Below are 25,523 nucleotides of genomic sequence, written 5' to 3'. Positions count from 1 at the left end.
TCTCTGCGGCGGTGTGTGGAGGCCTGTTGGAATTCCCTCAACCTTTCCGTGCCTCATGCCTCCACTGTAAAGAGGGGGGAAACGGCCTGAGGAAGGCAAATGAAATGTGTTGTCAGCTTGCTCGGAAACAGCCGGGCTGCATCGCCTGACAGCGGAGTGAGTTGGTGGCCGGGTCCGCGCAGGGAGTTGGCCGTGTGCGCCTTGTGCTAAATACCAACTTGGCACAATTGTGCTTCTTGGCAGGAGGTGTCAGGTGATCGGGAATTGCAAAGGTAACTTTGACGGTGGCTGAGAGAGGACCAGAAGGCAGGAGTCGGGGGGGGGGGGGTTACACCGAAATCTTTGTTTCTTTACGCGACGCCAGCAACTGGGATTGATATAGAAAGCAGATTTCCAAAACTGAGCGCGGGATCAACATAGACGCTCATTCTATTTCGGCGGCTGAAGTCTCAGACGGGAGCATCAACCGCGCCACGTCTCTACGGGACGACATGTTGGCCCATATTTCACTTCTAGCGAAATGAGTAGCGAGTAGAATGCGTGAAGGGAAAAAAATCCGATCCCGCAGAGACTGAACAATGGGTACCAATTCAGCCGGACAATGAATTGCGTGCCGGCTGTTTGGGTTTCTAGACACGTCCACGGCAGTTTGGATTCCAGCGCGGACTCCCAGAGAACCGGCTTAACTTGTGTGAGAAAATTAGAGGCGACCGAACGGGGGTGGGCGGCGTGGGTGAGGGAGAGAGAGCCGTGTCTCTTGTCTGCTTTATGCCCCCACGTTCGGTGTCAGTCGAATTTGGAGACGGGAAGAGCCTAAAACAAGATAAACTACGCCAGCTGTCACGGGAGGAACACACCGACTCGATCAATGATTTCATGCAGTAGTCTATTGCAAACTTTAATTCCAATCCTGACCTTCAAGGTACGAGAACTCGTGGCAGAAAATTAACACCTATCAAAATTATGTAAGTACCGAAAACCTTTTTCCTCATTGTGTTCAGTTTTACATGAAAATCGGGCGGGTTGGAGAAGTGGGAAGGGAGGTGACCTTTGCCGAGCGCCCCATCTGGGAAAATGCATCACAGACTCACGTCGTGAGCATTTAGCAATGAGCCAAAAAGAACAGCATTGTCTTAACTTTAAAAGTTTAGGAAAGGGCTGGTTGTTTGCCGGTTTCTGCTTTGACCTTTCTACATGGGTAAATATATAAACATTTTTTGTCAAAGCACGGAATTTCTGCTCAAGCGGCGCAAAAACTAGCAAAGGCCCAAACGTTTGTGTCGTTGACAAACCCAGTTGTCTTAATAATCACTAGTCCATGGGAAAATCTCACCGAGGGCCTGACTGTGGGTTAGCGTGACACCAGAACCCGTTGTCTGGCCAAATTCAATTCTGACAGACGCATTATTATGGTAATGTCTCTCTCTCTGCTGTTGAACTTGATTTTGACTTCCTCCATTGCCAACGATTTTTTGCGGTCACTTGCTTGTTCAGAATAGAGGGGACAAATACCCCCACTCTCCTGGGAGTAGCGTGTGAAATTAGAATATTCTGAATCAGTCCTGTCTTTTTATAATCAAGTGTGTGTGTGTGTGTGTGTGTGTGTCTATGTGGAGGGAGGAGGGGTAGGAACGGGGAGTAATGGGCTGGACAAGATTTGAAAAGGATTCAAGTCTGTCTCTGCGCCGTTTTACACAGGAACATTTAGATAATGGTGTGAGGAGAATGTCACATTTGAAACTGTCAATGAAATCTGTGTGTTATCGAGCGAAATTTGGAGTTTATATGTATGAGAGAGAGAGAGAGAGCGGGAGAGAAAGCGAGAGAGGGGGGCTGAGGTAAAGTTACACAACGTTTGACCGGTACTTCATTTATTGAGCCGTCTACCATGGGCACAATCTGACTAGCAAAATCTGTCATCCAACCAACCGTTCTATCCAAGGTCTCTGCTGGAATGAGAGTCTCCGTTACACCCTTCCCCAGAAGGTAAGATCATTTCGTGGAGTTTGTAAGGCAAATCTGACTGTATGAATGCAATCTAACAAGGGTGTAAAAAGACAAATGTGCTGGACAGGGTCCTGATGAGGGGTCTCGGCCCGAAACATCGACTCTGCATATTCCTTTGCATAAATTCCTCTGGATTTCCAGAATCTGCAGAATCTCTAGTGTTTATAAAGGCGAGATTGTGTTTCCTGAAAGCTGTTTTTGCTGGTTAACGGCAGCGTTGTTATATCCTTGCCGAAAAAACACAACGTCCCCAATCTCTCTTAATCCGAGTTACAGTTTGCCCCCTGCTCGCTTGCATTGGACGGGGGGGGGGGGTTATCTCCTGCTGTCTGTGTAATATCGATCTCATTACCCATCCACACAGCTAGCCTTTGATCAGTTTTCTACCAATAATCAGAATCAGGTTTAATATCGCTGGTCTATGTCGTGAAATGTGTTGTTTTGCGGCAGCAGTACATTGCAGTACATTATAATAAAAACTATACATTACAACAAGAAGTATTGTATAGAAATTAAATCCAACAAGTCGTGCAAACAGGGAGGAAATACTGAGGCAGCGATGCTGGGTTCATTGTTCATTCAGAAATCTGATGGCGGAGGGGATTCCCTCGATGAGGACTGGTGTGTGTCCCCTCGACCTCCCCTTCCTGAAGTCCACAGACAATTCCTTGCTCTTGCTGATGCCTTTAAACGTGAGAGAGAGAGAGAGAGAGAGAGAGAGAGAGAGAGAGAGAGAGAGAGAGAGAGAGAGAGAGAGAGAGAGAGAGAGAGAGAACGAGAGAGAGAGAGAGAGAGAGAGAGAGAACACAAGTCCTCTGTCTGTATGGACCTTATGTTGTTTGCTGTGCTTAGAGAGGGGAAGGCGGCCGATGTGGATACACACACACGTGTTAGCACACGCAGGTCTGCTGTGTCTCGGTAGCGGTGTCGCACAACATAAAGCCGCGAGGAAAGCTCCGGATTCCCCGCTCTGTGTACCGGCTCCCCGGGCCTCTCTGCACAGCGTCTGGCGCTACAGTACAACACATTCTCAAACTTTGTGAGCAGGCCCCGTCCCCCACGAAGGTCCCATGTATTATAGTCGCCCCTCCCGATCCACTCAGCCTGGGTTCGGTTTCACCCTGGAGCCCGGGTCCGTATTACCACAGTACGAAATGACAAACGCTTCTCAGTCTGGCGGCGGCTGGAGGGGTGCTGTCGGATCTGATTGTAGATTTTTAGCAGAAATTAAATTACAGCCGGCGATTATAGGGACAGAGATTAGCTGGGAACAATCTCACTCCATGGGTGAGCCTCTCTCTGGCTGCAATTTTAAACATTACTTTTTCTGTGTGTGCTTGTAGATTTCAGTAAGACGTAGGTGTGGTGATATTGCTACATTATCAGGCAAATAGCAACGTTTAATTTATTTCCCCCATTTCGAAGCACATGCGGGATGTGTATGTTCCTCCTGTCTGTCACTAAAGAATTGCAGACTCTCTGCTTCATTCCTTATCTCTCGGCCGAGGGGTGCTCGGCTTGTTTCACAGCTAGAACACGGGATTCTCCCATCTTCTCACGGCGTGCCCACGACATAGGCTTGAGTCAAGATATTTATCCTAAGAGATAACATTTTAAAGTATGATTTAGTTTAATTTGAGACCTCTGCCTACAGATACGGCATCAGTGGTACGCATTAGCTGTTTCCACCTGGCGAGTGACACCTGGCACGGTGCTCGATCTCAAACTGTCGTCAAGCACCGGGCCACGACGACGCCGACGGACTGAACCCCCCGAGCAGGACGTGAAATGAGACAGGGAAGAAAATTATGATTCACAACTGACACGTAATAACAGGTGTATATTTCTGTATAGACTCGGTGATATGCATCTGAAAGAGAGACAGTAGGATGGTAAAACTAGAAATGAAAATAGCTGAACTTCAATCCTTCCTTAGATTTATAAACAACTTACCATTTTTTAAAAAATGTCCTTTAGCGTCGTATTTTCACTCGCAATGACATATTTTTCAGTGATGAAATTTCCTTCCTGCCCGCCGGTAATGTATACAATATTCCTGTTTACACACCTTAAACTTAAATTAAAACGTCCCTTGGTTCCTGTCAAAGACCACAATAATTTTAACTAACTGGGTGACCAGACGCGAAGATGAATTGTGAAGAAAAATAATACGATATAAACGCCTTAATGTGGTATGTCTACAGCATCGCCGCTCTAAGTGGGAGAACTTATGGATATGAATTACTAGGTTCCCAATTTAAATCGTCGTCCCACTCGCTCAACGTGTGGTTGCAATCGTCTCGATTGAGGAATTCTGTACATTTTGCCTCACAGATACTCGGGATTATCGAATCCCTGGCTGCCCCTTACGTTACTCACACTCAAAACCCAGCCATTCTTAAAGAATTCTGATTTCTTTACAATGTATCCATTGTAAAATTCCACACTCACTGCATCTATTTGTTCGGCCACGGATAATGAATGAATGAGGATACCTTTTCATTGTTTCTCGAAACGCCAGGCACTTTTTTTGCCTCTGGAATTAGGTAAACGTTTTGATGTGTTAGTTCAACGGATAAGAGGAATTTCTCCGAACTTTATTAGTGCGAACTGTTCAGCCCGGCACACGTGTGTCTGTAGGGTTTGAGAGAGAGAATTTATCTCTATTTGTACATAAACGGATGAGGCGGGAGAGCTTGGGTGTCTGTACATTTGTGCGTGGATGGGGTATGATGGGCGGGGCTCGGGAGCAGGTGGTGGGTAGTGGTGAGAAATTTATGAGCAGCCGATTTGTATCACCAGTTTGGGGTGTGTGGCGGTGAAACGTAATATCGTTTTACTGTTTCTCAATCAAAGGTGCATTTTCTAGCCTATATTTTGATGTGTGTGTGTGTGTGTGTGTGTGTGTGTGTGTGTGTGTGTGTGTGTGTGTGAGAGAGAGAGAGAGAGAGAGAGAGAGAGATACACCATCGAAGAGAAGTAACGGAGAGTTAAACGCAGTCAGGGTTCCATTTCTACTTTGCAGTTTAAAATAAGAGTTTCAAATTTTACCCAAATGGTTGGTTATAAATCCTTCCTGTATAACTGCGTTTCGCATAAACAGCGTGCGTTTTCTGTGCCTATAATCCGCATACGCACAGATGGAGATTTAGCTGTTGATGGGTTTGTTAATCCGGTGTAAGAGGGTGGATTATCACAGTGAGTTCCGTCCAGCCAATTTGCGGTATCACTGCTCTCTCCTCCGGCTACTGAGAATTAGAACAGAAAATATTCTGAGATTCTAACGATTTGATTTTCTTAAAGGTGACACTTGTTTTGTTTACTGGAATGTATTTACAAATTATTAATCCAAACTCATTTCGTTTCGCCGATAAAACATTGTAATGTGGTCAAACGTTCCGCCTGGCTCCAATTCTTTGTCCGGCTCCCGTTTGTCAATGGTATGGAGAAGATCCTCTGTTTCCAAGATCTTCTAAAGTTTGTCTAAGGGACCAACATTTCTCTCTCCTCGCCCTGGCTGTCCGGTCGGGTGCACCCGATCTTTTAACACTACTGTTTGTTTAAAAAATATCAACCTAATTAATTTCCACCGGCCTGCTCTGTTGCTGGAATCAAATCAGCTTGATTCCTGGTGGCCACGGGAAAGTGTCAGGGCACAGTCCGAAAAGCCGTTTCTTTTACTAGGGTTGTCCTTGGAGAGATCAGAATCAGGTTTTTTTTTAGCACTGGCGTGACGTCTGTTGTTTTCTAGCAGTAGCACAGCGCAAAGACATAAAATCTATAAATTTAAGAAGTGCAAAAAAAAATACCGAGACCGTGTTCATTGTCCATTCAGCAATCTGTTGGCGGAGTGAAAGAAGCTGTTCCAAAAACATTGAGTGTGTGTCTTCGGGCTCCTGTACCTCTTCCCTGACGGTAACAATGACTTGGGTGAGGGGGATCCCCGATGATCTTTTTGAGTTACTGCCTTTTGAAGGTGTCCTCAGTGCTGGGGAGGCTGGGGTCCATGATGGTGCCGGCTGAGTTGCAGCCCTCTGCTCGACAGCGGCGATTCATTCGGGTTACTCGGGGGCAAGGCAGCAATGAATGAATGAGGTCACACACACTAAATGCTGGAGAAACACAGCGGGTCAGGTAGCGTCTATGAAAAAAGAGTAAACTGTCGAAGTTTCGGGCCCAGACCCTTCATCAGATCTCGGCCCAGAACGTTGACTGGTCACTCTTTTCCATAGATGCTGCCTGGCCTGCTGAGTTCCTCCAGCATTTTGTGCGTGTTGCTTGGATTTCCAGCATCTGCAAATTTTCTCGTCTTAATGAATGAGAGGGTGCTGGCTAAGGATGGAGCTCCTCCCTAACGTCGAGTAAAGAGCGTTGAACACATTGCAGGCGTTCCTTGCGCATATTTGGGAAAGAGCTAAATTAAACCAAAGTTCAGATCTCCAGAGCGGATGAAGATCAGCAGATCATTTTCCATCGTTAAGTTAACCCCGCGTCGCAGTTAGTTTCCGCAGAGGCGGATCCCTGAAACAGGAAGTGAACGGGTAATCCGGATGTGTGGCAGCATGAACAGTGCAGATCCGGAGTACCAGAATTAGAATCGTGTTTATTATTTTATTTACTTAGCGATGAGGAGCATAATAGACTCTTCCGGCCCACCGAGCCGCGGCGCCGCAACGCACTGATTTAACCTGTAGCCTAATTACAGGCCAATTTACAATGAACATTTAACCTACTAACCGATAGGTCTTTGGACTGTGGAAGGAAACCGGAGCGCCCGGAGGAAACTCATGCGGTCGCGTGGAGTACGTGCAGACTCTGGCGCTCCGAGCAGTAATAGCGCGACGCTAACCGCGGTTCGGTTCTACCATGGCGCGTATCGCTGTCTCTGATTACAGCGGAACCCGGCTCGAGCTCTGAGCCACCCCTTTCATATTATAACCAGGGGTGTGGGGGTGTGGGGGTGTGGGGGTCGAATTCAGAGCTCCGGCCGGGTATCGCTGTTATCACTGACATACAACATGTCTGAAGTGTTTGGGGTTCGGCTTTGCATTCCCCACCATTGCCCAGCAAGGAACAGCCCTCCGGAGCATTGCTATACGCCGCGTGGAGGCCGAGTCATATTTAGGTTGATAGGTTCTTGATTCGTAACGGGGAGAAGGCAGAAGAATGATAATGAGACAGTCATGATGGAATGGCGGAGTAGTCTGGATGGACCGAATGGCCTAATTTGCTTCCATGTCTTACGATGGGGAACGGTGGCGGGGTGGGGCAGGGGGTCAGAGCTCGGGCAGGGCTCCGCTGTTAAGAAGCAAGGCTGTAAGGGGCTGGAGGGAGAATGCCGCAGAATAAGCTGCGGGTACCAGGAAGCCGGAGCCGAAGTCAGGAAAATCGCCTTCACCCAGAGATTTGTGGAACTGTGCGACCGGGTCCAACAGCGAGCGGTCGAGCTGAACACGTCAGAGGCGATGGCGGGAGCGGAGGGAGGTGGGAATAGTGGGGGCAACGAATTCAGTGCAGTTCTCGTCACCTGTCCCTGAGACGGATATTTTTTTTAAAGTTCAAAGTAAATTTATTATCAAAGGGCGGATATATTACCATATTCTACCTGGAGACTGGCTTTCTTGCGGGCATTTATAGATAAATAAATATAAAGAATTTATGAACAAAATCTGTACACGGACGAAGACCAGCGTGCAAAAGACAAACTGCGCAAATAAAGAAAAGTAAAACTAAGAACATGAGCTGTCCGTGAAAGTGAGTCCATAGGTTGTGGAATCAGTTCAGAGTTAGAAACATAAAAAACCTACAGCACAATACAGGCCCTTCGGCTCACAATGCTGTGCCGAGCCTGTACTTACTTTACAAATTAGCTAGGGTTACCCATAGCTCTCTATTTTTCTAAACTCAATTTACCTGTCCAGGATTCTCTTAAAAGACCCTATTGTATCTGCCTCCACACCGTCGCCGGCAGCCCATTCCACGCACTCAGCACGCTCTGTGTAAAAAAAAACTTACCCCTGGCATCTCCTCTGTACCTACTTCCAAGCACCTTAAAAGCTTCTGACTATCCACACGATCAATGCCTCTCATCACCTTATACACCTCTATCAGGTCACCTCTCATCCTCCGCCGCTCCAAGGAGAAAAGGCCGGGTTCACTCAACCTGTTCTCATAAGGCATGCTCCCCAGTCCAGGCAACATCCTTGTAAATCTCCTCTGCACCACATCCTTCCTGTAGTGAGGTGACCAGAAATGAGCACAGTACTCCAAGTTTGGTCTAACCAGGGTCTGTTAAGTTGTGTTAAGTGAAGCTATTCGCGCTGGTTCAGGAGCCTGATCGATGTCCCTCAACCTCGTGGTGTGGATCCTGAGGCTCCTGGACCCCCTGTCCGATGGAAGCAGCGAGAAGAGAGAATGGCCTGGCTGGGAGAATCAGGAGGATAGTGGAAAATACCGGATCTACAATCGAATTAAGTGGATTCCGCGAGGTGTACGAAGTTGGGAGAGAATAAAAGAGGATGCATTTGGAACAGCTATGGGAATAGACAGGATGCTGGTCCCCAGTGAACGGTAACAGGGCTGCGTGGACACTAGCTAGGTGATGTGATTGGAAACGATGAAGCCTGCACTGTTACACAGCGCTGCTACCAGCGTCCCCGCCCCCACCTTCACTGACTGATCGGGGAACCGTCCCACCAAGATACCTCACTCTGTACAACACTGCACAGTACCGTATATAACAGTCTGAGCAGGCGCCCTTAGACTTGTTAAATCGGCTTGTCATTGGGCGGAAGTTATACAGCCTGTGGTATCCGAGAACTTTCAAACTTTTCCCTCACTCATACACACATACATACACACAGATATCCACACACAGAGAGAGAGAGAGAGAGAGAGGGAGAGAGAGAGAGAGAGAGAGAGAGAGATACTCCTTCTCTCTCTCTTCCAGGTGAGAGTAGTACGTTTTGGGGGGAAAAAAAGCAGGTGTTAATTTAAAAGGCTTTAATAAATTTCTGGTTTAATAGTCACTTTTGTCTACTGCCGCAGCCTGCTCTCCGGGTCTCGGATACAGTATAATTCACAAGAGAAACGTCTGACTCCGAAAAGAGTAATTTCATCCTTCCCAAGGCCCTCTACCTCCTCAAAACAGCGGAAATTCTGTATGGAAATGGCGGTTTTTTAAAAATAAATCGTTTAATTTGTAACCGTAGGTCAGGATAATTCGTAATGTTGTAAAATGTGTGCTATCGTTTATCAGAGATGCCGAGAGCTCTTTCGGTTGAGGTGGCAAACGGTAAAATGAAAGGGTTAATTCGTAGCGGTGATGTACAGGAGGCGTGGGAGGTGTAGAAGTTAGACAAAGGACTTTTAAAAGAATGGAATAAATCCTTTCATCTCCGGCATTCTTTTAACATTTGCCTCCGGTGATGTTCTCCCGAATGAACTACTTTGAAGCGTCGTGCCGCCAACATCAAGTGGCAATAATGTGGTGTAGGCCGAGCTGTAAACATGGGCTCAGGGAGGGTTCCTGCTCGGGGGCGTAGCTCGCCTTTCCGCGTACCGCACCTTCAGTACTGCAACGCCGCGCTCAAGGTCCTATCATCTCCAGGAAACAAGTGTAAAGGAGAAAGAAATAATTGTTACTCCGGACCCGATGCCGCACAAAAAACACACACACATACAATAAGATAAAGAACAATAAATATAACATATATAGATAGATTGATTTCATTGCCAATAAAGTGTCGTTAGGCACACGAGTGAGTACATAAGGTAACTCTGACACGAAATGATAAAGTAGTGGTGGTTGGGGGTGTGGAGGGGTGGGTTACTGGGTGGAGGTGTTAATCGGCCTTCTTGCTTGGGGAAAGTAACTTTTTTTATAAAATTCAAATTTTTAGTATTTATTCTTATTTTACGAAGCAACGCAGCATATCACAGAGCAGATACAGTACAGCATATTTACGTAGCCATCCCATGACAGGAAAACAAATAAAACTTACAGACAGAAAGAAGTTCTAATTTAAGTTTAAATTTACATACAACCAAAATTGATCCCACGCATCTTGCACTTTTCCCTCACTGTTAATTCTTCCCAACATGTGTTCATATGATCAAATCTTAATCATTTCCTCAGTCCATTCTTTCGCAGTGGGACATCTGGGTTTTTTTTCCAGTTTTGCAGTATAATTCTTGCAACTGTGATGAGACCCACCTTTGGAAGGTACATCTGGGCCGACCCTTCCAAATATCCGGACCTGCCTCTCGGTTTTTTTTTGCACTATCTTACTTCCCATTTTTCTATTTTCTATTTATGATTTATAATTTAAAATTTTAATATTTACTAATTTTGACTATTTTTAATATTTAATATTTGTAATCCAGGGAGTGGGAAGCGCAGAATCAAATATCGCTGTGATGATTGTACGTTCTTGTACTAATTGTTTGGCGACAATAAAGTATCAAGTATAAAATAGTAAATTTGTCATTGTTTACATTGGGTATCATTGTCCTATCACCCAAAAGACAAAGCCGTGGGCACAAGGGCAGTGTGGAACCCGACCAATTCTCCAACTAATCAAGAACTTTACACCAAAATGGACGAACTATGGAACACTCCCAAATCATGTGAAAATATGTGCCCACCTCATTTTTACATTTCCAGCCTAAATTATTATCAATGATCCCCATTTTGTAGAGACTAGTTGGTGTCTAATAATATCTGTGTACTATTTTATACTGAATAAATTTCTCTCTCGCTTCTCTAATATGTCTACCCACATTTGATAAAATATTTGACCACTCATTATCTTCAATTTCGCTTCCAAGATCCTGCTGCCGTACTGCTTTGAGATTGTTACACTGTTTTTGAGTCTGATGGTCCTGGCGTGGATACGACTTAGCCTCCGCCCTGACGGAAGTGGGTCAGACAGTCCATGAGCAGGTGGATGGGATCCTTTATGATGTTACTGGCCCTTTTCCAGCACCGTTCTGCATGCTGATGTGTTCTGTACACCCGCAAAGCCTATCACCTGTGCAAGGCCTTCTCGGCTTTGCTCCTGCAACACCGCACCTGCCGTTCAGCACTGCCGCTCGGATTATGCGGCACTGCCTCAGAACGAACTTCGAGCATAGGTAGTCCTTTCGTTGTGTCCCTCCGACGGAGCGTTGCCTCCCTCAGCGCCGCTCCAGTGTCTGCTTCTGAACCTTAAGCACGGAGAATCGAGAACTTCAGTGGAATTTGAATTCACAAACCCCTTGCAAAGGAGACGAGAGAAAGTTTATATCTCAGAACTGTTCGGCTGTTGAGAAAGTTGGGCGGAGCCCATGGGATCTCTGTACAGGACCGTGTAAAAACAGCTTGCATTTCTGTAGCAGCCTTTAACGTTATAAAGTTTCTGAAACCACTGAACATACTGTAGAACATAGAACGGTGCTGGTCAGTCGGCCCACGATGCCGTGCCAACCTCTTAACCTACTGTAAGATCAACCCAACCCTTTCCTCCCACCTAGCCCTCCAAGTTTCTATCATTAATGCGTCTACCTAAGAAACCCTTTAATGTATCTGCCTCTACCACCACATCTGGCAGAACATTCCACACACCCACCACTCTCTGTCTGGAAAAAAACCTAACCTCTGATAACACCCCCCCCCCCAATACTTTCCTCCAGACAACTTAAAATCAGACAAATTGTGCACATTACATTCATTCATTGGGTAACCTTCATAGTCTCCAGTCATAGGTCTGTGTTTTCGGCGGAGACTCTTCATGCTTCCTAAGGAGGGAGAGTCTAAGACCAGAGGACACAGCCTCAGAATAGAGGGGCGTCCTTTTAGAACCGAGATGAGGAGGAATTTCTTTAGCCCTAGGGTGGTGAATCTGTGGAATTATTTGGCACAGGCAGCCGTGGAAGCCAAGTCTTTATGTATGTTTAAGGCAGAGGCTGATAGATTCTGGATTGGTCAGGGCATGAAGGGATACGGAGAGAAGGCAGGAGACTGGGGCTGAGAGGAAAATTGGATCAGCCATGATAAAATGGCGGAGCAGACTCGATGGGCTAAATGGCCTAATTCTGCTCCTATATCTTATGGTCTTATTCGGACTGAAGTGTCGACTGTTTATTCCCAGATATCCATAGATGCTGCCTGACCTGCTACGTTCCTCTAGCATTTTGCGCATGTTACTCTAGAGCTCCAGCATCTGCGGAATCCCTTATGTTTAAGAGAGAGGAGTTCGGTGCTTTAGGCCCGGGACGGACAGTACAGAAGGGCTGAATATACGTTGGTAGCGGACTCCACCTTTAAGAGTTTGATCCAGAGGGAACGTTGTTTGATCCCAGCGTTCCGTGCGTGCATCACGTGACCCCATGAGCTTGGATCCATTCCACTAATTGGCTTTTCATTTGTTTTCTTTGACTTCGCCCTTGGATTTTCTGTTCCTATTTCATGTAATAGGAAGCGGTGGTGCCCTGAACCTGGTAACATCCCATAGCTTCCATGGGGACACGACGACGATTAAAGGCTTGGTAAGATAGGTGGCTGTCAGGGGTCTCAAATAGGGGTTTGAAAGAGGAGGCGAGAGGAATTTAAAGAGGAAAATCCACCGTTCGGGGCCAATAAACGGCACACCATCAAGTTCGGAAACAGTCATTACTCTACAACCATCAGTCACTCGAAGCGGCGTGGATAACTTCACTCACCTACAACGCTGAACTGATTCCACAACCCTCAATTACTTTCATGGACTCTACAGTTCAATGTTATTTACTTATGTTTAAATATATTTGCAGGATTTATTGTCTTTTGCACATTAGTTGCTTGCTAATCCTTGTAATTTATAGTTTTCATACGTGACCGCGTGGGTTTCCTTCAGGTGCTCCGGTTTCCTCCCACAGTGCAAACACGTGCGGGTTGGTATGTTAATTGGTCACATGGGTTTAATTGCGTGGCCCAGGCTCGTTGAGCTGGAAGGACCTGTTAGTGTGTTGTATCTCTAAATACATTTAAAAAATACAAATTCCATCGTATTTCTTTATTTTCCTGTAAAGGATTTATCATTTCACTACTCCTCTACTGCTACTTTATCATTTCCTGCCAGTCACCTTATGTACAAGGTAGAGAAACGCCTGAGTCTAGTGTCGCTTTATGGACATACAATCAATCTACGTATATAAGCTATTTACGTATTCATATTTATCGTGTTTTTTTTAAATTATTGTGTTCTTTATCTTATTGTGTGCGCGTGTGTTTTTTGTGCTGCATCGGATCCGGAGTAACAATTATTTTGTTCTCCGTTACACTTGTATACTGTAATTGATATTAAACATTATTGAATCATGATATGCCCGCAAGAAAATGAATCTCAGGGTTGTATTTGCCGTCATATTCGTACTTCGATAATAAATTTACTTTGAACTTTGAAACAGGGGGTGTACCAGAGGGCAGAATTTGAGGCAAGAAATCTGTTACTATTTGGCAGAAGTTACTTTCTTACTGTCTGTTACGCCTCTGGCGTTTAGGGCAGTACCGAAGGTCTTCCATGTCGGGCGGTGTCCAGGGCTCCCTTCGCCGTGTCAGTAGCTTCTCTCTGTTTTCAGTCCTGCAAGTCCCGGGTGGAGGATCAGGAATATAGAAGGATTCTTCCCTGAATTCTTCATTTCCGTAACAATTTTGTTTTACCAATCAGGGTTGTTAGCCCTGAACTAAACCCCCCAACCTTGAGGATCGGTGGACGTCTCTTAGTCTGTCCTCTAACCTTTGACCCGTTTGGCATAGGTGACCCTTTCCAAGAGCCAAAGCATAAAGCCCTGACTCCAGCCAACATCGCTCTCCGGGTCATTGAGACACGCAAGCCCCCAAAACACGACAAGGTTGGGGTTCTTTTGGAGGAATATTCGGCAAAAGTTGAGATAATTCCAACGTGAACCCAGTACTTTCTAATTCCATTGGAGATATTGTCCAAGGTGTAATGGGTTCATGAAATTACTATCGCTCGGCAGAAAGTTGATCAATCGACGATTATGGGCAGACAACCCATGCGTCAGCTATAGCTTGGTGGGGAGAAGGCTGTGAGTTAAATTTTCGCTCCAGAGCGCCGATCCTGAGAACTTTGGTTAACTTCGTTGCGGGGCCGGGGATTACAGGACCGTTGAAAGTCACAGCTATCTAACACGATTTTAAACCGATGCCCACTCCTTAGGACATTTTGAATTCTCTTTTATTAATTTATTTATAGTAATATGTTTGTTTGATGTGCTGTGTGTGATATATGTTTTGTGGATGCACCGTGGTTGTATATAGGTACAGTCAGATGGCAATCAACTTTAATTTGAACCTGAGACAGGTGTAAAGTTTTTCCCCGAAGACGGAATTGTCCGTTAATATGGTCAATATTTAAACGCCCCCCGACCAAAACCCGATAAGATAGGCAATAACATGGGACATGTTACTGTTCGCGTTACTTGTTGCCTGCAAGTAACTCACTATGTGTCTTCACCCTCAACAGTGACACAACTCTTCCAAAAGTTTTCAATGGCTGTCAACCAGGATCTCGGCCTGAAACGTCGACTCTTCCATGGATGCTGCCTCGCCTGCTGAGCTCTTCCAGCACCGTGTGTGTTGTGATGGCTGTAGGTTTTGATATGGATTCCATGCAGATGTACACTCTTATCTCTTAGCCCAAGACAGGAATCGAGTTATTTCTGCCTGGCCGAATAATCTCGGGACTCTTCCATGCCCCAGTCCAGCTGCGAAGCCTTCGATACAGCAGTTACTGATCCCACAGTCTATGGACTCGCTTCTCAGGACTCCGCATCTCAGGTTCTCGATATTTATTATCATTATCAAAATTTTAAAAGATTGTCACAGCTCAAGTTGGTAAAGCCTGAGGTGCCGGCATAGCCAAGCACGCTCATTTCTCAATTGCTAGGAACTTTCGGACTATTCTCGTGGTGGTCAGTATTGTGGCTTTCTGAAGATTTACATAGATGCTGCTGTGTAGCCCTGATTGCTTAATGCTATTGTGTACTGTCTTTGGGATGATACAGTTGTAGATATTACTGTCAGGACAATGTATACCCTGTTCATGGTCCATCGTCTTTCAATTCAGTATATTTCTGGTGTTTTAACTTACTGATTTCTGTAAGTTGTGTGTGTTTGGAACGGCCATATCTACTAAATAAGTTGTTCTTGCTTATTTATCCCGTATTATTCTATCGGACCGGTTATTATGGATTGTCCAATCCGTAATAACTGATCAGTCATAATATAACTTGTGGTGTTCTGGTTGTAAAACTGGATCAGGCCTGTATTTATAGTGAAGTGTGGTTTCACTTAACAGTTTGAATGTTAAAGCAAGCTTTTGATAAATGATGTTTGCTACTTAATTGTATCTGTGTAACTGATCAGATTGAGTTAAACTGCTACAGGATCCTGCAATGTGTTGGACTGTTTCTGTTTTTTCCGGCATTTTCTAAATTTATTATTATTTAGCTTCTGTGAATGCCCAAAAGAAAATAAATCTCCAGATTGAACATGGTGCTATATAGGTACTTTGATAATAAAGTTATTTTGAACTTTCAAGCCTATTTGATAATTGTGTTCTGAGGCTCAGGGCACCTCTTCACCTAGAAATCAGCAGCAGTCCAACTATTCGACTGTCTCTTTTCCTGTGTATAAATGGCAGACCTGTTTGCCAACAACGACTACAATTGTGCCAGTATGTCCCTGAATAACTACAGCGCCATGTAAATAAAAAGGCTTGCTTTAAAGATCAGAATCAGGCTTATTATCACTGGCATATGTAGTGAACTTTATTGTTTTGTGGCAGCAGTATGTAGTGTACACGCGAATGTAGTGCAAAAAGTGAGCAAAATTACTGAGGCAATGTACATGGGTTCATGGTCCATTTCTAAATTTCATGGCGGTGGGGAAAAGCTGTTCCTGAAACCTTCAATGTGGGGTCTTCCAGCTCCTGTACCTCCTCCTTGATGGTAACAATGAGAAGAGAGGATGTCCTGGGTAATGGGGTCCTTAGTGATGGATGCTGCCTTTTTGAGACATCGCCTTTTGAAGATGCCGTCACAAAAAATCAATCACACACCAAACTTGTTTTATTAATATTGTTTTATTCCGTTTCAGATGCTCAAGATCCAAGAAGAGGAACACGCAGCCTGTGCACAATTCTGGAAAGGTAACGGGTGTTTTATTAATAGATTCGATCATTTATGTGAATGCCTGTTCCCGCTCAGTGCCCAAAGAGAGGTGCGTTCTGCACAGTGTGTACCGAACAGTCTCGGAGAGACCTGGCCTGTGCTTTGTTCCCCATGGCACCACGCCCATCGCGGGACGGGAATAACATTGCATTCGACTGCATTTACATGGCACCACCCTCATTCTTTCCCAAGAATAAGTAGCCCCAGATGTTCGCTTACCCGTAAAGAAGGGTCCCTTCACATAGAAACATAGAAAATAGGTGCAGGAGTAGGCCATTCGGCCCTTCGAGCCTGCACCACCATTTATTATGATCATGGCTGATCATCCAACTCAGAACCCAGCCTTCCCTCCATACCCCCTGACCCCTGTAGCCACAAGGGCCATATCTAACTCCCTCTTAAACAAAGCCAATGAACTGGCCTCAACAGTTTGCTGTGGCAGAGAATTCCACGGATTCACCACTCTCTGTGTGAAGAAGTTTTTCCTAATCTCGGTCCTAAAAGGCTTCCCCTCTATCCTCAAACTGTGACCCCTCGTTCTGGACCTCCCCAACATCGGGAACAATCTTCCCGCATCTAGCCTGTCCAATCCCTTTAGGATCTTATACGTTTCAATCAGATCCCCCTCAATCTTCTAAATTCCAATGAGTACAAGCCCAGTTCATCCAGTCTTTCTTCATATGAAAGACCTGCCATCCCAGGAATCAATCTGGTGAACCTTCTTTGTACTCCCTCTATGGCAAAGATGTCTTTCCTCAGATTAGGAGACCAAAACTGCACACAATACTCCAGGTGTGGTCTCACCAAGGCCTTGTACAACTGCAGTAGTACCTCCCTGCTCCTGTACTCGAATCCTCTCGCTATAAATGCCAGCATACCATTCGCCTTTTTCACCGCCTGCTGTACCTGCATGCCCACTTTCAATGACTGGTGTATAATGACACCCAGGTCTCGTTGCACCTCCCCTTTTCCTAATCGGCCACCATTCAGATAATAATCTGTTTTCCTATTTTTGCCACCAAAGTGGATAACTTCACATTTATCCACATTAAATTGCATCTGCCATGAGTTTGCCCACTCACCCAACCTATCCAAGTCACCCTGCATCCTCTTAGCATCCTCCTCACTGCTAACACTGCCACCCAGCTTCGTGTCATCCGCAAACTTGGAGATGCTGCATTTAATTCCCTCATCCAAGTCATTAATATATATTGTAAACAACTGGGGTCCCAGCACTGAGCCTTGCGGTACCCCACTAGTCACCGCCTGCCATTCTGAAAAGGTCCCGTTTATTCCCACTCTTTGCTTCCTGTCTGCTAACCAATTCTCCACCCACACCATTACCTTACCCCCAATACCGTGTGCTTTAAGTTTGCACACTAATCTCCTGTGTGGGACCTTGTCAAAAGCCTTTTGAAAATCCAAATATACCACATCCACTGGTTCTCCCCTATCCACTCTACTCGTTACATCCTCAAAAAATTCTATGAGATTCGTCAGACATGATTTCCCTTTCACAAATCCATGCTGACTTTGTCCGATCATTTCACCGCTTTCCAAATGTGCTGTTATCACATCCTTGATAACTGACTCCAGCAGTTTCCCCACCACCGACGTTAGGCTAACCGGCCTATAATTCCCCGGTTTCTCTCTCCCTCCTTTTTTAAAAAGTGGGGTTACATTAGCCACCCTCCAATCCTCAGGAACTAGTCCAGAATCTAACGAGTTTTGAAAAATTATCACTAATGCATCCACTATTTCTTGGGCTACTTCCTTAAGCACTCTGGGATGCAGACCATCTGGCCCTGGGGATTTATCTGCCTTCAATCCCTTCAATTTACCTAACACTACTTCCCTACTAACATGTATTTCACTCAGTTCCTCCATCTCACTGGACCCTCTGTCCCTTACTATTTCTGGAAGATTATTTATGTCCTCCTTAGTGAAGACAGAACCAAAGTAATTATTCAATTGGTCTGCCATGTCCTTCACCTCCAGAAAGAATTTATGAACGATACAGTGTTGGGGGGAGGGCACTTGGGGTGTACTTTTTAGGTGAAGTGTGTAGGTCAAACATTATTGGGTCAATGTTATTATCTGAAAGGTTATTGGGTGGTAGTTATTGTATCATTGGTGAAAACTGATTGACTGCAATATGACGGGTGACGGCCATTGCGTGACGGTTATGGGAAGATGGTTACTAAGCAGTAATATCCAAGAACCCCCCCCCCCCCAGCACACACACACACACACACACACACACACACACACACACACACACACACACAACGAGCAGAACAGTGAATTGTATTAAACAATAGTCGCACAACATCGCACGGTTACAGGTGGGTGGAGTTTAATATCACTAACGGGAAACACTGAGTGAGAAGGGTTTTCGCAGAATCAAGTTGCTGTACATCGATGCCATGACTTCTGGAAGCATTGGCGTCGCAGCAGAGCGCTCAGCCTTGTCGTTGTCGCCAGTCAGGTTTCATAAGGCCGCACAGTACAGGCGGACAGTTAGGACATTCGACCCATCGACTCTGCTCTGCCATTCCACCATGGCTGATCCAACCCCTTTCTTCGGCCTTCCACCGATAACCTGTGATGTTCTTACTAATTAAGAACGAATAAACTTCGGCTTTAAATGTAGCCGCTTACTTGGCCTCCACAGCCGTGAGGGCCACAGGTTCTCCATCCTCTGCCTAAAGAAATTCCTCTTCATCTCTGTTCTAGCGGAATATCATACTCTGAGGCTGTACCCTCTAGTCCCAGACTACCCCACTAGAGGAAAATTGCTCTGCACAGCCACTCTATCTGGGCCTTTCAATATTCGATAGTTTTTAATGAGATCCACTCTGCACCCCCATCCCACCCCCACCCCGCCCCATTCTTCTAAACTCCAGTGATACAGGCCCAGAGCCATCAAACGTTTGTCGTGCGTTAACTACTTCAGTCCCGGAATCATTCTGGTGAACCTCCTCAGAACCCTCGCCAATGCCAGCATGTTCTCTCAAAAATATGGGACCCAGAACTGCCCCAGTACTCCACATGTGGTCTGACTCATTCCACATCCCAAGACCTGCAGTCCCATTTTGCCTGCAGTGCATTGGCCTCAAGAAGGCAGGGGCGATTTTCCACAGTAATAATTGGCGTAACAAGCTTCCAGCTCGGACAGCCGCACTTTGCTGAAGCGCCCGTGGAAAGGAGAGACCTCTCTCTAATCCCGTCCTCAGTTGCACTGTGTGCAGTGCAGAAGAGCAGCGCCAGGCTGAACGTAGAAGCGGGGAATCCGATTTACAACGAAACGAGTTGACATACCGGAGAATAAGACACACTACATATACCTGAGAGGGTGGGAGGTCGACGGAGGCGACTGGGACCACAGATTGGCTGGGTGCCCAACCGGCAGTCCGCCTTTAGTCAGGGTGGTGCACACACGGACGCACACAGATATACACAAAGATACACCCACACAGCACACATATACAGATATATATACACACACATACAAGCACTCACGCACACTATTCCAACAATGGGATTATAGTTTATACAATATCATTTTCAAAAAACGTTTCGCAGCCATTAACCCTGCAACAATGCGAGGGGGAGGGGGAGGAGAGGGAGAGGAAAGGACACCCTGATCTCGCCACCATCTCCCAGCCTGAATCCGAAAACCGCTGTCCTGCTCACAGAGATGGCGGGTGACTTATTGGTCCTTCTCCCTCACCTCTTCTCCTGCAAGCCCAAACACTCCCTGCCTCCTTAATCCAAGCGGGACTGGCCGGCGTCAAGTTTGGCTTGTCGTTGGGTAGAAAGAAACGGAGGCGAAGAGGTGTTTGGGGCGGGAGGTAGTAACGTGTTTTATTAAGGACGAGGAGTATCCGAATTATCACTGAGTAGGTTTCCCGCTGTTTGATTTCTGATTCCGCCTCCCACCACCCCACTCCCATTCATTTGGGTTTAATTCAAGTCTGCCTAAAAAGCAACACACATCAAAGTTGCTGGTGAACGCAGCAGGCCAGGCAGCATCTCTAGGAAGAGGTACAGTCGACGTTTCAGGCCGAGACCGTTCGTCAGGACTAACTGAAGGAAGAGTGAGTAAGGGATTTGAAAGTTGGAGGGGGAGGGGGAGATGCAAAATGATAGGAGAAGACAGGAGGGGGAGGGATGGAGCCAAGAGCTGGACAGGTGATAGGCAAAAGGGATACGAGAGGATCATGGGACAGGAGGTCCGGGAAGAAAGACGGGGGGGGGGGGGGTTGACCCAGAGGATGGACAAGAGGTATATTCAGAGGGACAGAGGGAGAAAAAAGAGAGTGAGAGAAAGAATGTGTGCATAAAAATAAGTAACAGATGGGGTACGAGGGGGAGGTGGGGCCTTAGCGGAAGTTAGAGAAGTCGATGTTCATGCCATCAGGTTGGAGGCTACCCAGACGGAATATAAGGTGTTGTTCCTCCAACCTGAGTGTGGCTTCATCTTTACAGTAGAGGAGGCCGTGGATAGACATGTCAGAATGGGAATGGGATGTGGAATTAAAATGTGTGGCCACTGGGAGATCCTGCTTTCTCTGGCGGACAGAGCGTAGATGTTCAGCAAAGCGGTCTCCCAGTCTGCGTCGGGTCTTGCCAATATATAAAAGGCCACATCGGGAGCACCGGACGCAGTATATCACCCCAGTCGACTCACAGGTGAAGTGTTGCCTCACCTGGAAGGACTGTTTGGGGCCCTGAATGGTGGTAAGGGAGGAAGTGTAAGGGCATGTGTAGCACTTGTTCCGCTTACACGGATAAGTGCCAGGAGGGAGATCAGTGGGGAGGGATGGGGGGGCACGAATGGACAAGGGAGTTGCGAAGGGAGCGATCCCTGCGGAATGCGGGGGGGGGAGGGAAAGATGTGCTTAGTGGTGGGATCCCGTTGGAGGTGGCGGAAGTTACGGAGAATAATATGTTGGACCCGGAGGCTGGTGGGGTGGTAGGTGAGGACCAGGGGAACCCTATTCCTAGTGGGGTGGCGGGAGGATGGAGTGAGAGCAGATGTACGTGAAATGGGGGAGATGCGTTTAAGAGCAGAGTTGATAGTGGAGGAAGGGAAGCCCCTTTCTTTAAAAAAGGAAGACATCTCCCTCGTCCTAGAATGAAAAGCCTCATCCTGAGAGCAGATGCGGCGGAGACGGAGGAATTGCGAGAAGGGGAAGGCGTTGTTGCAAGAGACAGGGTGAGAAGAGGAATAGTCCAGATAGCTGTGAGAGTCAGTAGGCTTATAGTAGACATCAGTGGATAAGCTATCTCCAGAGACAGAGACAGAAAGATCTAGAAAGGGGAGGGAGGTGTCGGAAATGGACCAGGTAAACTTGAGGGCAGGGTGAAAGTTGGAGGCAAAGTTAATAAAGTCAACGAGTTCTGCATGCGTGCAGGAAGCAGCGCCAATGCAGTCGTCGATGTAGCGAAGGAAAAGTGGGGGACAGATACCAGAATAGGCACGGAACATAGATTGTTCCACAAACCCAACAAAAAGGCAGGCATAGCTAGGACCCATACGGGTGCCCATAGCTACACCTTTAGTTTGGAGGAAGTGGGAGGAGCCAAAGGAGAAATTATTAAGAGTAAGGACTAATTCCGCTAGACGGAGCAGAGTGGTGGTAGAGGGGAACTGATTAGGTCTGGAATCCACCCTGAATGGTGGTAAGGGAGGACCCGACGCAGACTGGGAGACCGCTTTGCTGAACATCTACGCTCTGTCCGCCAGAGAAAGCAGGATCTCCCAGTGGCCACACATTTTAATTCCACATCCCATTCCCATTCTGACATGTCTATCCACGGCCTCCTCTACTGTAAAGATGAAGCCACACTCAGGTTGGAGGAACACCTTATATTCCGTCTGGGTAGCCTCCAACCTGATGGCATGAACATCGACTTCTCTAACTTCCGCTAAGGCCCCACCTCCCCCTCGTACCCCTTCTGTTACTTATTTTTATGCACACATTCTTTCTCTCACTCTCTTTTTTCTCCCTCTGTCCCTCTGAATATACCTCTTGCCCATCCTCTGGGTTCCCCCCCCCCCCGTCTTTCTTTCCGGACCTCCTGTCCCATGATGTCTCCTATCCCCTTTTGCCTATCACCTGTCCAGCTCTTGGCTCTATCCCTCCCCCTCCTGTCTTCTCCTATCATTTTGGATCTCCCCCTCCCCCTCCAACTTTCAAATCCCTTACTCACTCTTCCTTCAGTTAGTGCTGACGAAGGGTCTCGGCCTGAAACGTCGACTGCACCTCTTCCTACAGATGCTGCCTGGCCTGCTGCGTTCACCAGCAACTTTGATGTGTGTTGCTTGAATTTCCAGCATCTGCAGAATTCCTGTTGTCTGCCTAAAAAGGGTCTTGTTCCCCGCCCGCGTCCTCTTCTCGCTCAGTAACTTCGCAAGCGCGGGATTTCTCAAACCAGAATGCTATTTAACAGCAAAAAAAGTCAAGAGATCAGCATACAGTTAAGTTCAAACCGAACTGCAAATAAGCCACCATGCGAGGGAGTTCAAGAGACGGAATTATTTTGATTACTTGATGTTGAAGCCAGCCTGACTTTTCCGGAATCATACGCTGGCAGGGCTGGAGACCTGTTAGCAGAGTTCCCCGAGCAGCCGCTGCTTTAAACCATGCCAGTTTATATCGATATTAAAGACGGAATTTCTCTTTATTAACAGATTAATCTTGATATGTAAACATGAAACACTAAGACTTTTTTGAGAATAATAATGTGGTAACTGATGTTGAAAGCTGTACCTTGGTCTCTCGAGCAATCAGAATCAGAACTAATGTCGCTGGCATTTGTCGTGAAATGTTGTTTTCTGGCAACAGTAAATTGCAAAACGTAATATTTTAAAGAACTATAATTTACAATAAGGTATATATATCTATATATACACATGCAGTATAAAATTAAATGAAGCAAGTAGTGCAAAAGAGAGCATAAAACGGAGGTAGCATTCGTGGGTTCATTGTCCAGTCGGAGGTCTGATGGCGGCGGGAAAGACACTGCTCCTGAAACGTTGAGTGGCCACTACCTAGTGGCTGCAACGAGATGAGGGCATGTCCTGGGTGATGGGGGTCCTCAATGATGGTTGCCACCTTTCTGAGGCATCACCTTTTGAAGGTGTCCTCAGTGCTGGGGAGACTCGTGCCCATGATGGAACTGGCTGTGTTTGATGGTGGATAGTCAGTGCCCATGATGGAACTGGTTGAGTTTGATGTTGGGGAGGTCAGTGCCCATGATGGAACTGACTGAGTTTGATGTTGGGGAGGTTAATGCCCATGATGGAACTGGCTGGGTTTGATGTTGGAGAGGTTAATGCCCATGATGGAACTGGCTGAGTTTGATGTTGGGGAGGTCAGTGCCCATGATGGAACTGACTGAGTTTGATGTTGGGGAGGTTATTGCCCATGATGGAACTGGCTGGGTTTGATGTTGGGGAGGTTAATGCCCATGATGGAACTGGCTGGGTTTGATGTTGGGGAGGTTAATGCCCATGATGGAACTGGTTGAGTTTGATGTTGGGGAGGTCAGTGCCCATGATGGAACTGACTGAGTTTGATGTTGGGGAGGTTAATGCCCATGATGGAACTGGCTGGGTTTGATGTTGGGGAGGTTAATGCCCATGATGGAACTGGCTGAGTTTGATGTTGGGGAGGTCAGTGCCCATGATGGAACTGACTGAGTTTGATGTTGGGGAGGTTATTGCCCATGATGGAACTGGCTGGGTTTGATGTTGGGGAGGTTAATGCCCATGATGGAACTGGCTGGGTTTGATGTTGGGAAGGTTAATGCCCATGATGGAACTGGCTGAGTTTGATGTTGGGGAGGTTAATGCCCATGATGGAACTGGCTGAGTTTGATATCGGGGAGGTTAATGCCCATGATGGAACTGGCTGAGTTTGATGCTGGGGAGGTTAATGCCCATGATGGAACTGGCTGGGTTTGATGTTGGGGAGGTTAATGCCCATGATGGAACCGGCTGGGTTTGATGTTGGGGAGGTTAATGCCCATGATGGAACCGGCTGGGTTTGATGTTGGGGAGGTTAATGCCCATGATGGAACCGGCTGGGTTTGATGTTGGGGAGGTTAATGCCCATGATGGAACTGGCTGAGTTTGATGTTGGGGAGGTTAATGCCCATGATGGAACTGGCTGAGTTTGAATCTGGGGAGGTTAACGCCCATGATGGAACTGGCTAGGTTTGATGCTGGGGAGGTCAATGCCCATGATGGAACTGGCTGGGTTCGATGCCAGGGAGTCTACTGCCCATGATGGAACTGGCTGTGTTTGATGTTGGAGAGGTCAATGCCCATGACGGAACTGGCTGAATTTGATGCTGGGGAGGTTAATGCCCATGATGGAACAGGCTGAGTTTGATGCTGGGGAGGTTAATGCCCATGATGGAACTGGCTGAGTTTGATGTTGGGGAGGTTAATGCCCATGATGGAACTGGCTGAGTTTGATGCTGGGGAGGTTAACGCCCATGATGGAACTGGCTGGGTTTGATGCTGGGGAGGTCAATGCCCATGATGGAACTGGCTGGGTTTGATGCTAGGGAGTCTACTGCCCATGATGGAACTGGCTGTGTTTGATGTTGGAGAGGTCAATGCCCATGATGGAACTGACTGAGTTTGATGCTGGGGAGGTTAATGCACATGATGGAACTGGCTGAATTTGATGCTGGGGAGGTCAGTGCCCACGATGGATCTGGCTGAGTTTGATGCTGGGGAGGTCAATGCCCATGATGGAACTGGCTGAGTTTGATGCTAAGGAGTCTACTGCCCATGATGGAACTGGCTGTGTTTGATGTTGGAGAGGTCAATGCCCATGATGGAACTGACTGAGTTTGATGTTGGGAGGTTAATGCCCATGATGGAACTGGCTGTGTTTGATGCTGGGGAGGTCAGTGCCCACGATGGATCTGGCTGAGTTTGATGCTGGGGAGGTCAATGCCCATGATGGAACTGGCTGTGTTTGATGCTGGGGAGGTTAATGCCCATGATGGAACTGGCTGAGTTTGATGCTAGGGAGTCTACTGCCCATGATGGAACTGGCTGTGTTTGATGTTGGAGAGGTCAATGCCCATGATGGAACTGACTGAGTTTGATGTTGGGGAGGTTAATGCCCATGATGGAACTGGCTGTGTTTGATGCTGGGGAGGTGATTGTCCATGATGGACACCTAGACATCTCAACCCCTGGATGGATGTAATTTTCAATATAAATTCGCAGTCAAGGACCAACTCGAGCTTATTCACAAGTATCTGTGTGCACA

The 25,523-nt window shown here is 46.8% G+C and overlaps 1 protein-coding gene across 1 annotated transcript in view; it reads left to right on the top strand.

Annotated features, from left to right (window-relative positions):
• Positions 1 to 347: 347 nt before the first annotated feature.
• Positions 348 to 25,523, top strand: part of tmem161a (transmembrane protein 161A) — a 250,910-nt gene continuing 225,734 nt past the window's right edge. Inside the window, exons 1-2 of the mRNA XM_063032710.1 lie at positions 348 to 965; positions 16,148 to 16,199. The gene's annotated coding sequence lies outside the window, so the exon portion shown is untranslated. The remainder of the gene's footprint in view (positions 966 to 16,147; positions 16,200 to 25,523) is intronic.

This window comes from Mobula hypostoma, chromosome 24 (genome assembly GCF_963921235.1).
Source record: "Mobula hypostoma chromosome 24, sMobHyp1.1, whole genome shotgun sequence".
Classification (NCBI taxonomy): Eukaryota; Metazoa; Chordata; class Chondrichthyes; order Myliobatiformes; family Myliobatidae; genus Mobula; species Mobula hypostoma.
Note: the sequence above shows the minus strand (reverse complement) of the source record. Positions and strands in the feature narration are given on the sequence as shown.